The sequence below is a fragment of the Aythya ferina genome (genome assembly GCF_964211825.1).
Source record: "Aythya ferina genome assembly, chromosome: 20".
In the NCBI taxonomy this organism is placed as follows: Eukaryota; Metazoa; Chordata; class Aves; order Anseriformes; family Anatidae; genus Aythya; species Aythya ferina.
Genome location: NC_140318.1, coordinates 1,784,075 through 1,798,628, shown reverse-complemented (window position 1 = coordinate 1,798,628; position 14,554 = coordinate 1,784,075). Strand labels below are relative to the sequence as shown.

The following is a 14,554-nucleotide window of genomic DNA, read 5'->3' as shown; positions in this document are numbered from 1 at the left end:
TGGTAGAACTTAAATTCTTGCTGATAGTATGGTGTCAGTCCCTACTGAGAGGCAAGTGAGAAGGAACAGTAGTTACTGGCGTTTGACATCACTCGTACAACAATTGTGGACCTTCAGGGGAAAACAGAAAACATGTAACAACCTTAAATGAGCATTTAATTAAAATTTTTGATAAAGGTGAGGCAGTAATCATCCGAAGTCTCCTGATCCTTAGCATCTCTCCCTTGGGAATGGGGTGTTATTATATGATCTGACTTCTAACATTTGTCTTTTATCATGAAAGGAAGTGCTTTCACCTGTTGTGTGCACAGATAAATATCTTCATGTACATTCGGAGGAAAATTTGTGTCTTTCTAGAGAAATGGTTATACAGTTGTCAGGGTAATGACTTTCAGGGAGGAATGTGATTGGACAAGAGAAAGGAAGACAGCAGTTCAGTGAAGGGTCTCAGTTTGATATATTACATTGTTCTTGGTTTTGTTCTCCTTTATCTTTGAAGTTTAGGACAGAAAACCTGCCATCATCCCAGAGTAGCAACGCCCTGGGTGGCCTTTTTATCACTAAGTCAGAGTAACTGGGCAGGACCGTGCCTCCACCGTAAAGAGACCCTGTCACAGAGGAGGTTTTCCAGGTCAAGATTAAAAGCAAAATATCTATCGTCACGTGAACCTTTCTACTGCGCCCATATTTTTCTAAATGCTTGTGGCTTATCTTTAATGTTTGTACTGCTATCAAAAATAAACCCAGCTTCCATCTCCGCGGGTGTTGTATGTAACGTCAACACTGAATAGGCTTTTTCATTCTTAAATGCTAATTTTCTTTCCGTTTTCAATCTGTTTCTGGTACAAAAGGTTTTTGTTTTCAGTGCTGTTTCTTTTTTCTCTTTTGTTTTGTGACTGCATGTTTTCTTCTCCCCATATCTGTTTTTGTCTATAGCAGTCTGTATTTTTTGATGAAAGCAATAGCTGAGTGTCCATCAATGACCCTGAAGCCTAGAGCTGGAGTCAGAGTTTGTGTGAGTGCAGCTGGCGATACAGTCATAATAAAAAACAAAGCAGAAGAAAAAAGCTTTTACCAAGATTCATTTTCATCAACAGAAAGAGGAGAATTCTTAGGAATAAGAGTAGTCAGACAAAAATAAAAAGCTTTGAACCATGCTCAGAAATCCGGTCTAAAAGTCTTGCTGTAATGAGGACTGTGGTTATAATGCAGTAGTTTTACAACATCATTAAAAAATTTGTGAGACTACAACAAGAATTCAATAGCATTTGGAAAATGTTCACAGGCTGTACCCTTGGCATAAAATCCTGGCCTTGCTGAAGCTGGTGCGAGTATTTCCTGAATGGAGTGCTGTCCAGATCCAGGAGCTCAGCATGGGGACAGGACAGTTCCTGATGTTTATTCATCCTTGAGTAGTAAAACTTAGGAGCAAACAGATGTGGTCCTGTACACCAAAACCTAGATCTGACAAATGAGTATTGATATATACATATATATATGTATCTCTCTCTAACTAGAATCATGGGAGAAGACATACCTTATAATGTTTTACCTTTTTCATGATGTTGTGATGTGTTCCTTGTGTTGTATAAACTAGAAGCAGCCTGTCAATGTTTGAGAATATTTACCCAAAATGCTGCTGCTTAACTACCTGGTATTATCATATAAAGTGATAAATGGAGAGAGATCTGCAACAGGTACAGGTCATCTTCCAGACATTAGGTGTGTACCTCAAAATTTCGTAAACTTCGATTGATATCCTGAGGTGTTGTCTAGATGTAGAGTATGCAGTAGCTGGAGATTTCAGTAAGCCTTTACTAGCGAACAAGTTGTGTGTGCTGCTGGAGCAGCAGGAAGATTTGTATGTCTGCGTCATATGAGTTATGTAGATGGAAATGCTGATCATCAATTTTGAAGTGTATCAGATTTCCCCATTAAGGGAAAGTTGAGCCCAGTCTGTAAAGATGATCCTCGGGGCAGCCCAAAGTGTTTGGTAGTGCAGATACCCTCATGACGATCACACAGCAGCAAAGAAGCTCCCAGGGTTTACCTGCCCAAATGCAAGCCTGAAGCAGTCAGGTCATTAGTCTCAGCAGTCTAATCAGCTGTAATTTAGAGTCTTCCAACCAGATATGGATAGGAAACTTTTTCTTCTCCTAAGCCATTTTGAGGAAGCAGGAGCCTGTACAGATGTGGAAGGTGGAGTTACTGTGTAAGAATGTGGAAATAAGTGAATTAAATGTTTAAAAATGTAGAAGACCAATTTCCCTGCTGAGGCTGAAGAGACTGCAGGTTGGAGGCCTCCTTGAGGGAAGACAGTAAAGGACTTTAAAGTCAGACAAGCTGTCTCTGTAACGGGGTAAGGCAGTGGGGCAGGTACCTCCTCTAGGTATGACAGGGCAATGTGCTGGAGTAGGGTAGATGTCATAAAATAGATTAAACCTGAGACATCCAAACAGATATACTTCTGTATTTTCACTAGAGTATATTTTACATTCATTTTTGCATTGTTAGTGCAGCACATCTGTGAGTGTAGAAGTGCCTCGTGCTGCACGTGGTCTTTGCTCCATGGCTCAGATTTGCCCCGAGGAGCTGGGGAGGCCCCGTCCCTGGCAGGGCTCAAGGCCAGGCTGGATGGGGCTGGGGGCAGCCTGGGCTAGCGGAAGGTGGAACCAGATGGTTGTAAAGGTCCCTTCCAACCCAACCCATTCTGTGATTAGAAGATAGATTCCAAGTCCTCAATTTCAGATTGTCTTGCATTAGACTGGGAGAATGAAGGCTTTCGTTATATCTTCTTTTTTTTTTTTTTCCCCCAATTAACGTACCAAGTACCTTTGATGTAGATATGTGTTGTTATCCTATTTTTTTTCCTATTCTGGATACTGTTTGTCAGTTCTGCCTCTTACGCTTCGGTGTGCAGTGTCCTATCATTTAACTCAACAAATGAATGTAAAAATCCTATTATACACAGATGTTCACGGAGCTGTGACTTTTTATTTATCCCACTTGCTATTTGATAACCTACATGATTTTAGCTCTTCTGATTACTTATTTAAGGGCTATTGATCTCTCAGGTTCCTTCTGAGGGGCTGCACAGAACAGTGGATCACACAAATCGCATGATAGCTGCCTGCAAATTCAGGCAAGCCGAGAGACTGCTGTAACAGTGTAGTAACAAGGCAAGTGGCTTATCGCAGGCTAAGTTCTATGTGAAATATTTATGTACTGATTTAAATACTAAAGAGCTGGAGTTCATGTAATACTGGGAATACAGCTATAGGACAGTCCACCGTTGAATCTTCTTAGCAATTTTGATCACGCTTAAATGTTACTGATAATGTTACTCTCCCTTTGCTAATAAAACCCAGGAAAACTTTTCTGAGATTCAGTAAAGGTTTCTTTTAATTTATTTTTGCATATTCACAATTAATCTTTACAGACTAACTAATCACAAGTTTGCTAAGTGATTAAGTGAGATGTGTGAAAAGCAGAAAATATTTTAAAGGATAATTTCCTATGGGGCACTAACAAACACTCATAGCTTGAAACCAGCATGGTGTATTTGCTGTAGATATTTAGTGTAACAAGGATTCACTGTATGTAAAATTAAACTGTTCTTAAATTACTGGAAAATTGTAAATGGGGAAGACAAAGGAAAGAGGAGATTTTCCTGTATCCTTTCTGTCCTCCATTTTGCATCCTGCAGTTAGTAACCAGCCTGAGTATCAGCACTCCCACTGGATAACAATCTTCCAGGTTTGTGCTGCTTTTACCCTGAAGCATAGCTGTTCTTCCCAAGGGACAGGCAGAATGCAGTCAATGCTGCTTCTCTATTCTGTACTCACTAATTGATCTCTGGCTTGGTGACTTCCAGCAAGGTCACAGAATTGGCAGCTAAAAAAACCAACGTCCTGTGGAAAATTTAAAGGGAAAGAGTAGAAGTACATAACACGGGCTGGTTTTTTAATATATATATTATAAATATGTATTTATAAATATAATCAAAGATCCTACAAATAAATATAATTCTGCAGTAGTCTGAAACTTGGATAGAACCGGTACCAGCAGTTTGCCCACTGTGACCTGTTTCTTGGGTTTGTGAGTGATGCCTGAAAGCTGCTCTGTTCTCTCTGTAACTCTGCTTCTGTCTCCGTTCTAACAGGGCATCAGCAGTCTAAGTATAGTTCAAATCCTGTAAAGGTAGAACGATTTCTAAGCAAGTACAGTTTGATCTTCTCCAGTTTTCTTTGCAGAAGGCTTGTCATCATGCTGGTCTTCAGAGACACCCAGGTGTGCTTTCTGCAAAAGGGCTTGAAATCATACTCTGCTTCCTCAGGAACAACTGATTCGTTCAAGCATTTTATTGTTTGAATGGTGATTGAAATTTGGTTAAAACACAAAATACCTGAACTGTCAGTCTCCAAATGCCAGCCTGTATCGCTCATTTAGACACTGTACAAGTAGTGCTCACTGTCTTTGTCATTGTTACAGTAATGTGCCTTTTACAGTGCTCTGAATGCTGGCGGCTGTGCTCAGCAGGTAGCAGTAAAATGAGCACAGCCCGTGTTCCAGGGCCACATACGGTCTGTTATGCTGTTGAGCCATTCTAAGGATATTTACGTGCTTTTTTTTAAAGCTGTGTAGCATGCTGCATGTGTCTGGTCTAGCAGAAACATGGGAGAAATGCAAATCAAAAGGTGCATTAGTGAAACGTCAGTGCTTACATATATGAAAGGCAGAAGAATGCACAAGGTTTGAGTAAGGGAAATAGTCCAAACTGCATTGCCAGACTGGAATCCTCGGGGTAGAATGAAGGGATTTTATGAGGGGTGTAGCAGAGACTGGAAAAGCTCTTTGGTTGACCGGGTGCAACTGGTGTGGGATACATATGGGCATCTTCTGAAAATGTTGTGAAGATACAGATCTGTTGTAGGAAGAAGCTAGAGAGGCTTTGGATGGATGCAGAGGCCAATGCTGTTGGCATCATAAGTTAAGAGCTTGGATACCCTGGTGCTAAGAGCCATATGAATAGGAAACATATGTTTTATTACCTGGGAACTCCTCCGTGCAGATTTGTGTTCTCACCTGAGCTTTTCCAAAAGAAAGGCTTGCAGCAATTCAGCAAATCCTGGATTTATTGTATTATGTAATAATGTTCCAAGTGACATCGTTTTGAATTACTGGAAGTTTGGTAGATGGCATGTTTGATCCCTGCAGTAACTACTCCCATTGCGAATTTGTGAATTGTGCAGAAGAGTTGGTTTCTCTCCTACATGTACACAGTTAGTCTGCTCTGAATGTTAGCTCATATTTATTTCTTCATGGAAAGCTAACACATCTTCAGTAGCAGCAATAATTATTCTAGAGCCTGAAAGTTACCAGTATCAAAACATCTTGGTGTTTTCATGCTCCTTTTCTCAGCAACCATTTAGTGTGTCAGAAGAGGCCCTGAATATTTGGATTAATGCATGCTTTGTAAATAGAGCACTCCTATTTGATGAAGTGCAGCTGGTATACACAGAGCCAGCTTGGCTAACCTGGTAAGTCAGCTAGATGAAGTTTAATTAAAGTTTTATGAAATGGTTTATACTGAGATGATCTTTAATTATGTCAGTGTTTCTAGATTAGAGTTTGTTTGTGTGGACTAAACAAACAGTAACAGCTATGGTTAGGTGAAATTATCATTATTCAGGAGGCTGAGTTATTTATTTCTGAGGTTAAATGCCTGTGGTTTATAAACTCTGTCCTGAACTTCAACTTGTACAATCTGTACAAAGATTCCTGTCAGAAAAAAAAAAACAGTTGACAGAAGTGACTTGGCCTTGAAAAGCCTTTTTCCTAATCCTGCTCTGCTAAATACCGTCCAGTTGGAAGCGTTCTGGCTTGCAGCTTGTCAGCAGGGATGTTCTGGAACCGTGTGTGTAACTTTCTCTGACTGCCACTGGAATTATTGTGGAGTTGGAGACTTGGGTAGAGAGGAGTAAACGCCGGGGTCCCAAATGTGTAGGGAGCAGAAAGTCCTGTGGCCAAAGTTAGGCATAAACTCAGCTCCGGGTTCAGCTTGGTCCTTCTGTAAAAGTCCTGCAAAGGTGAATTTGTCTGCTCCCTGTCGCTTGTAGATCAGGTGGGTAGTTATTGCTGTGTGCATTTATCAGTTCGCAATGTTGTGATGGTTTCAAAAAGATTCTGAAACAAGAAGGGGAAAACACAGATGCAGAAAAGGAAATGTAAATTCAGTCATGTAAATTCAGGTAGGTCCCTTGACTTGCTCCCTTGCTCCTGTGTTGGGCAAAACCACTGCAGTCATGGGGTTGCTCCTCTCAGGGGAAAGAAGGTTGTGGCCATAGAATCAAAAACTTTTGCAGCATATGTATAATAAAATATGCAGCTTCCTCACATGTGGAATGATGAGCTAGGTCTCATGAGGCTGACAGCAGCATCTGGTTGGAGAATACTGTTTATTCACATTGTGAAAGGAATCACAGTTAGGAACATACACCGTGCTTACAATTGCTCTCAGTAAAATAGCAATCGAATTATCTGCTAAAGGCTTAAAGATTAGACACGATGTTTTTGGAAGAGGGTGTGGAACAAGCTTAATTCCATAACTGCAGGAAATCCATTTTCTGTTCATTGTGACTTGCAGCAAACAGTTTGGTGGTTCAGAACTTCTAATGCTCTTTCTTGTACAAAGATAGCTGCTGGTGTTTGATGTTTTAACTCATGTGAGACGTGCTGCCGCAGAGAGGAGGCAGAAAATGGATGTGTTAAATTATCATGAACCCCCGAGCTAATACGGTTTATTCTACTACAACTCGAAGTGATTAATTGAATAAATGTTTGTTTGAATCTTTAATTTGTCTATAAATATGGATAGTAATTAATGCGGCGGCAAGAAATTATCTTCAGAGTCACCTTGAGCAGAGAATAAGCATGCACGATGCATTCCTGGGAACCAGGAACGTGCTGATGGTATCCAGCCTCTGCCACCAAGTGGCAGCGGGGTATCACTGCCCGGCATTGGCCCCAGCCGGAGGAGGCCTGGCAGCAGGGCTGCGCTGCTCAGCCTGCCAGCACGGCCGTGGTTTCAAGGGAAGAAGGGCATCGTGCTAAGGGGAAGACAAAAGCAGATTCTTTAAGCAAAAGTAGACCTGAAGTTTCAGAAGTTTTTCTCAGCGCAAAGCAAACACCAGCCTGCATGTGTGACTCTGACAGCTGCTGTTTTCTGCTTCAAACTTGTGCTGGGGGAGCAGCATTCAGTATTTTGCTCAGTGCAGGGTACAGACCTAATCTAGAGAGGCAGCAGGGTGGGGAGAATGCTTCTGGCTGCTGTCTGATGAAATGGACGAGGAGAGATCAACCTGTAAAACGCTCAGAGGGTTAATCGTTTATCTACGAAAAACAGAAGAAATGGAAAGAAGGGGATGGGATTAAGGATAGACCAGAGATGGGAGCTTTTATACTGAAGGGATCATTTGTGTATGTGTATGGTACTTACAGATTCATTCTAGGCAGAACTTGATACAGTGATTAATGTAGGTGTTAGCACCACTGCGTGTGATGCTGACATGACAACACTGGAAAAAAAAAAAGAAAAAGAAAAAAAAACCTTTTGTTTCCACGTGACAGTAGAACTAGATTATATGAACGTTATGAGAGCTGATTCATTTCTGTCCTTCACAGAAAATGGCAGAGATGTAAATATTGAATTAGAATAGCAAGAGCAGTCATGCTTTTCAACAGAATAGTAAAACTACTGATTAGAGCAAGTCCCAAAATAATCTGAACAGTTCTGGGGTTTGGCATATGTTGTAAAACCACTGCCTGATGTGAAAAACACAGTGTGTATTCTGTATTTAAACACTTCGCATCTACTGTAGAGAGGCTGCTAGAGTGGTGAACAGGTTAGGCCTTGTAGGCTTATAGGTGTAAAGTGCTTACATGTTATGTTATTCTTGAACAGAATGTGGGCTAAATAAGAGTACAGCGGGATACAGGAGGAAGTTTTTGCTCACCAGCAAAGTGTTTTCTTCTGAGAGGGCTGCAGTCAATTACTTGCAGTGAGGACGGGTACACAGATCGTCCCTGGGGACGGCAGCAGCCTGGTCAGCCAGGGCAAACCCGTCGTAGGGCATTTTCCTGTCTTACCCTGGGTGAGGAGGCATTGCTGCACAGGGCTGTTTTTTTCCACCAGAATTCCTGTGTGCCCTCTGTTCAATACATAATTCAGACGCGATGCATAATTAAAGGACTATAAGGCAGCACTTACTCGTGTGTATTTAAATTACTTGGTAAGGCAGCAATGGTGTTGGCCGTGTCTGTGCTTTGCTTTGCCTGTTCCTGTAGAATGTTGAAGAATGGGAACCATCCAAAGTCCAGCATTTTCAAAGCTAGGAAAAAGCCCTAACTTTTTTTTCCACTCGAAGTGTAAAGATCTTGCAGAAACGGTAAAAAACCCTGCACTGAACCACTTAGACTAGCACCCCTCCTAGGAACAGCATCTAGGGAGTAGATGAGTGTGTAACATCTGTTGTCTCACAGCGGTCTGCAACGAAGAGTGGCTTACATGTGAAATGAAGAGGAACAAAGAGTCCTGCCTCTTGAACCTCCTCACTTCCTTTCTGTTCTGTTCTCTTCCCTTTGGAGCAGAGGTTTGTGACTGATCCTGTTACAGGACTCAGTGGGCTGGGCTGGGAGCAGGGCTCGTTAAGGAAAGCATTTTTAGGTGCCCTGGGCCTTTTGTTTCAAACATTGGACAAGTAACATTTCCTATATTTAATCACCATCAAGCAAAGTGATCGGATACAGACTATTTTGAGTGACTGATGTCTCTGCTTTCACAACCCACTCAGACACCTATGAACAAAAAAGCCTCCTTTCTTTGAACAATGCAGTATTGCCAAATATTTTGGTTTGTTTTGGCTGCTGGGATTGGGGATAAACTAGCATTGGGAAGATCTGTTCAGAGATCAGTCTGTTAAAACAAACAAAAACTCTTCAGATACTTGATGAAGATGTGGCAAATGCTGCTTCTCTGCTCTGAGCACCAGAAGATTAGGCTGTAACTATGAAGAAAACATCAGTTATGTTGAGCATGAGGTAAAATCAATACCTGAAATGTAATTCAAAAGCAGAATTGAAAACTTAATGTCCTTTTATACTGCATGGCAGAAGTGTTCTGTAGTTGATCAAGTGACCGTTCACAGTGGCGTTAGCAAAGGACATCCTGCAGACAGACTCAGTTGTAGCATCTTGTCATGTGTTTAATAGATAACCCAGTGTGTCCCTCTGTACTGCTCAGTTAAAACTTGATTCTGCACTTTGTGGTGCAGATCCATAGTCTTTATAGGCCATGTGGTTATCATTAAAGCTTCCCATTATGTGCTGATAACATCAGTTATTTAGTTCCTTCCACTTAGAGGACGTTTTCACTTCTGTGCTTTCCACGGTTGTTTTTTTTTGGCTGGCTGGCCATTGGCCTGGCCAGCCCTGTGCTGTGCCGTGCCGTGCTGTGCTGTGCCGTGCCCCACTTTCTGGAGTGGCAAACCAGTCCATCCCAGGACATCTTCCCTCTGAGATTAAGGATTTAGGCTTATCCTATTGCTTGTCCCGACCTGGGGGAGCTGAGCCATTTTCCTGACAGATCATTGCAAGCAAGACTTCACAGCATGATAATCTCCAGCAGTGGGACTCTCACTTTTTTCTTTTTTTTTTTTCCTTTCCTTTTTCACACTTTGCTTATGACACCTCCATCTGTTTGCTGTACTGTGCTTGTATAATTACTGTGAAAAAAATAAATGCAACCATGTCTTTTCTCTAGAGACAGAACAGATGAGATTAAAAGTTCCCACAAAGTTTACATTATCTGGTAGTTCTAATGCATTGAACAAGGCTTATTCAGGCCTTACTCTGTCTCTTAGTTATTTTTACAGCCTTTGGCAGTCTCATGTTTGTCAGGATCTGCTGCAATGTGGAAGGATTGAGCTTCCTGGCAGTGTAGTCTCTGTGGGCCTGAACCAAAGCCTGCTGTAATTGCAAGGGATCTTTAATTACTTCTCTGGCCTTTGAGTCAGATAGTAAGTGTAGAAGACTCTTCAGTAACTAGCAGGCTTTTTCTGGTCCTTTGACTTCTACCCCTTGTCCTGTGAACACCTCAACATTTCTTTGTTACTTTTCTTTTAATTTTCCTATTTTAATATCTCTGCCTTTATGTTCCGCAAGCTAAAGCTGCACAAACTTTTTGATGTGATTTCTGTGCACTCCAGCCCTTCCCCTTGACCTCCACAGAAATTCAATCTGCTCTGGGCTCCATGCTGAATGTCAGCACAAGAAATCCTGTCTGGTTTTGGCACCTGGGGGGGCTTTCTTCCAGGTGGTGGAGTTACAGGTTTGTACACCCTCAGGACAGAACTGGTTGGGGATACACACGCGTGCACACACACACAAAATACGTAATTATCTGGAGTCCCAAACTTGCTTGTGACTTGTTTCCTTTTTCCTTCAACCCCACTTCTTTCTCTCCTTTTTGCCCTCACTACTGGGAGTCCAAATTGTGGTCTTTATCCTGATACTGCATTAGGGAACTAGGGAAGAGGAATGCCATACTTCTGTGATTAATCTCTAATGGCAGGCGGTTGGGCATGTCTAAGTACTTTTTTCCTGTTTTTCTTCTGCAAATAGCAACTGCTTTCCAGGCAGGGAGGCCACTAACGCGCAGCCTTTTATTGGGATGAAGATTTGCTTCTCTGCTCCCTCCTATTTTTTCATGGGCTGATACTTGCATGCTAGATACCAACATGTCACAGTGCAATGGAAGGCTGGGATTGGAGAAACGTGTGGCCTAACAGGGGAGTCTGAACCTTCCAGTAGGCTGCCATGCTTCGGGCCCTACTCTGCTTTGAGAGTGGTCATTCTGTAGAGAAACAAGCCAGGCAGCACAAAAAAAGTGCACAAGTGAAGTGTTTCTCATCTACCAGAGGGTTATTTTTCTCTTAAATGTTTGTTTTACTTTTATTTTATTTTGGTTTTTTTTTTTTTTTTTGCTTGTTCATTTTAAATAAGACGCCTTGTAGATGAAAGGCACAATATGTAGAAATTGAGAGACCAAAGAACCTACAGAACAAGCCCTTTCTATATCCATGGGTTTGTGCTGCTTCTCCCCGCGTCTCAATTCTTCAGCAGCAGGAATGAATCCCAGTGATTCTGCATTGATGGAGAATTTTGAGCATGTGTTTTATTTTTCACAGAGGCTTCTGCATTTTAAAGCACGAGAGCTGGGCTGTGCAATGTTTTACCTCTCGTGTAGTTGTATGTAATTGTTCCTGAGCCGCCTTTTACCGAAGCAATTCACATCGGCTTAAGCACTTTCAATGGCTGAGTTAATATTCTCGAGCATGTTACCAGCATCTGTTCGGGGAGGTATCGCAGCTGCAGTTACGCCGGTGGAGCCAAGAGGGAGCCCTCCTGTGAAGCTGGGTGGTGAGCAGCCGGGTAGCAGCACTCCCCTAACGCAGTGGAAGCAGGACCACCGCAGCATGCTCATCATGTACTCGTCGGACAGGTTCGTGTGACCTGAACGACGGTTTTGTGGCAAGGGATGGGCATTGCTGTTACGTTTAGCATGGGGTAGTCCACCTGCTCCTCCTCAACACTTTAATTTGAAAAAAAAAACCTAAGTTTTTCTTGTTGTCGTTGCTTTTGTACCTTAGTAATTGTGGTTCTCCATGCTGGTATACACAGCGACTGTCCTCTGGTGCGCTCAGCATCTATGCCTTGGTACAGTTTTCAGGAAATGATGTATTTTTTCCATATAATGGTGATGTAGCAGGCCAGGAAGCAGGGGTGTCCTTAAGGAGTGTGTCAGTATACCTTTCTGCATAAATTGTTACCTGCTGGCTTATGCTATAGCTGCCGATCTCACAGGCTAGTCACAAGCAAGGAGTTCTGGAAAGGCGCTGTGGCAGGAAAGGAGCTGCCGTGATTTCTGGAAGGAGTGCATTGCTATTGCTCTGCTGCAGATCAGAATAATTCAGAGCATTGTATGAAAAGTACAATGGTGAGAGGAGACACAATAACAGCTGCATCAAATATTGATAAAGTAGGATTATTAATTAGAGCAGGGGTGCAGGATTAAAATGTCCCCCGAGTTTCCTTCCCCATTTGATATGAGAGCGTGGTTTTGCGGTCAGAGAATGGGAAGCTCAGGACAACTGGAATCTCTTCTCAGCTCTTCAAAGTGTTTGCTTAATGTCCTTAGTGGTTCGGTGGATATGTAATGCTATTGACCGGAGTTCTTACAGTTATGATATGCTCCTATGGTGGCACTGCTGAGAGCCAGCTTTACAGTGATCTTTCTGTTAGTGCAGCTTAGTCTGATGTATAGCTAATAGAAATGGAAAACACCTCTGAATAAGCTGGTAATCTGCAGTCCTGGCATCCTGCAGTCTCACCCTTCTTCAGCGAGCTCTGTTCTGTGAGATGGAGAAAACAAACTGGATCAGTACCATGGAGCAGAGAGCTTACACTGTCAGACTGTTTGGCCCTCTGGTGCAGAGCAGAGGACATCATTTCCCTTCTGACAGTGTGTGTAATGCTGATCTAAACAAATATCAAAGCGAGGAGAATGAATTAATTTTTCCAGTTATATAGCCCTTGTTTAAAAAAGCTTTCAAATGTCTTGCACTTGAAAAAGAAACTGTAGGTTAGAAATTAGATTTCCTTTTAGAACAAAGTCCTGATCTGCATTACTAATAACAGAGGAGGTTATTAAAATAGAAAGAATTTCCCTTTGATTTTCTTCTGAACAGCATCTGTATTCTCTGCATAACTGGTTCTTCTTTTTTTTTTTTTTTTTTTTTTTCCTCCCCATACAGTTCTGCTCCACCAGGGCAGCACAGTGAGGATTATTTTTCATCTTTAGGTTCTTCCTGGTTCTAACATACCTCGAAGAAATGGTTTAAACCTGTTAGTCTCACAGTTCTGTAAATTCATTCTTTGATTCTCATGTACTAAGTGTTCATTCTTGGCACACTTCAATGCGTGTCTGGGTTGTAGCATTTTAACATACCCTGTGTGCCCCAGAGATTCGACAGATAAAATATCCAATCTTAAAGCAGCTTTTTTTTTCTTCCTTTTTCCCTTGAGTGTTTCTCTTGCTCTCTCTAGAGCTATTAGATGTTCTAACTATGCACTTCAGAAGATCAATATGTTTTTGGTATTCACAGGCATTATCATTCTGAGACTGTACAACTAGGATGTACTCATCCTATTAACATCTGCTCAAAATTCCCAACATCCCACCGCAGCTAATAGAGAATGACCACTTTGTCCTTGGTCAGGCTCTGTGGGTTGGACACCTGACATCTGGCTGGTTGTCGCTGAGAGGACGGATTCCATCTCACTCTTCAGTTTGTTTTGACTTTTTTTCTTTGCTCTTGGAAGCTCAGTTTCAGCTGAAGATGGATAAATGAGTGAGGAAGCATTGTGTCTATTGCTGCTGTGGCAATTCCTGTGTGTTGATGCCCAATAAGTTCTTCTGGTTCCTAAACCGTAGGTACTTGTTCTGACCATACAGGGAGATTCCATCAGCCCATGAGGATGTGCTGATAATTGAAGTACCAATTCTGTTAAGCAGTAGAAAAAGACAGGAGACCAAGTCCTCTGCTGGGCAGAATCAGCTAATCAGCTAGTTTAATGGAGGGTTATGAGCTTAAAGTCATAGAAAGGGGAGGAACCTTGGTTTTGACATCAGTGTAAACTCCAAGGGACCTGTGATGGTGGGAATACAAAGTGTCAGTTTTATGGTTTAAACAGAAATTGACAGTAGAGTTAAGTGAGTGAGGGGAAATAAACAAGGAAATTGGAGTTAAGTATGTAGCAGTTTTGATGTATCTAATGGCCAGGAGTGGATTCATAATTTTAAATTCATGTTTACAGGACATAGCCTCTTCCTGAATGAGAAGAAACTGTTCCAAGGCAGAGAAACAATGTGTTGACATTCCTAGTTTTCTCCTGTGCGTTTTGGTCATTCACATATTCCTGAAAGTTGGCTGCATTCACAAGAAGTATGCATTCCGGAAGGCTACTTTGGGTTAAGTCTGAGTGACAAAGGAAAGCTCACGGTAATCATTACCTCGTTCAAGATTTCAGGGAAGTAGCTGTGTTCCCCGGGTTATAAGAGGAAATGTAACAGCCCTGACAATGGACAGTATTGCAGGTTGACTTTCTACCTTTCTAAGCCAAATGAAATCTCAGAAATCTCAGAAATCCCAGGTGCTCTGTAATGATTAATCCCCATGTTACATCGTCTGGTCTGAATCAAAGAAAATGCAGAAGCAAAGGGAGCGTGTTTTAACAAGCTTTGCAAAGGGAGGTGGAACCAGAAATGAAGAAATTTTCATTTAATCTCTTGTACTCCAAGTGACAGTGATTTTGTCTTTTTCTCTGAGGAGGTTTCGTCCTTACTTCTCAGGTTCCATTTTTTCCAGAGCGGTTGCCCTACTGACTTCCAGAAGTCAGACGAGCAGAAATAAGCAAGGTCCTTTGGTTCAGTCAT

At 41.9% G+C, this 14,554-nt stretch overlaps 1 protein-coding gene across 4 annotated transcripts in view; it reads left to right on the top strand.

Moving 5' to 3' along the window:
• Window positions 1-14,554, top strand: part of CRB2 (crumbs cell polarity complex component 2) — a 126,811-nt gene that overhangs the window by 68,593 nt on the left and 43,664 nt on the right. The window lies entirely within an intron of this gene.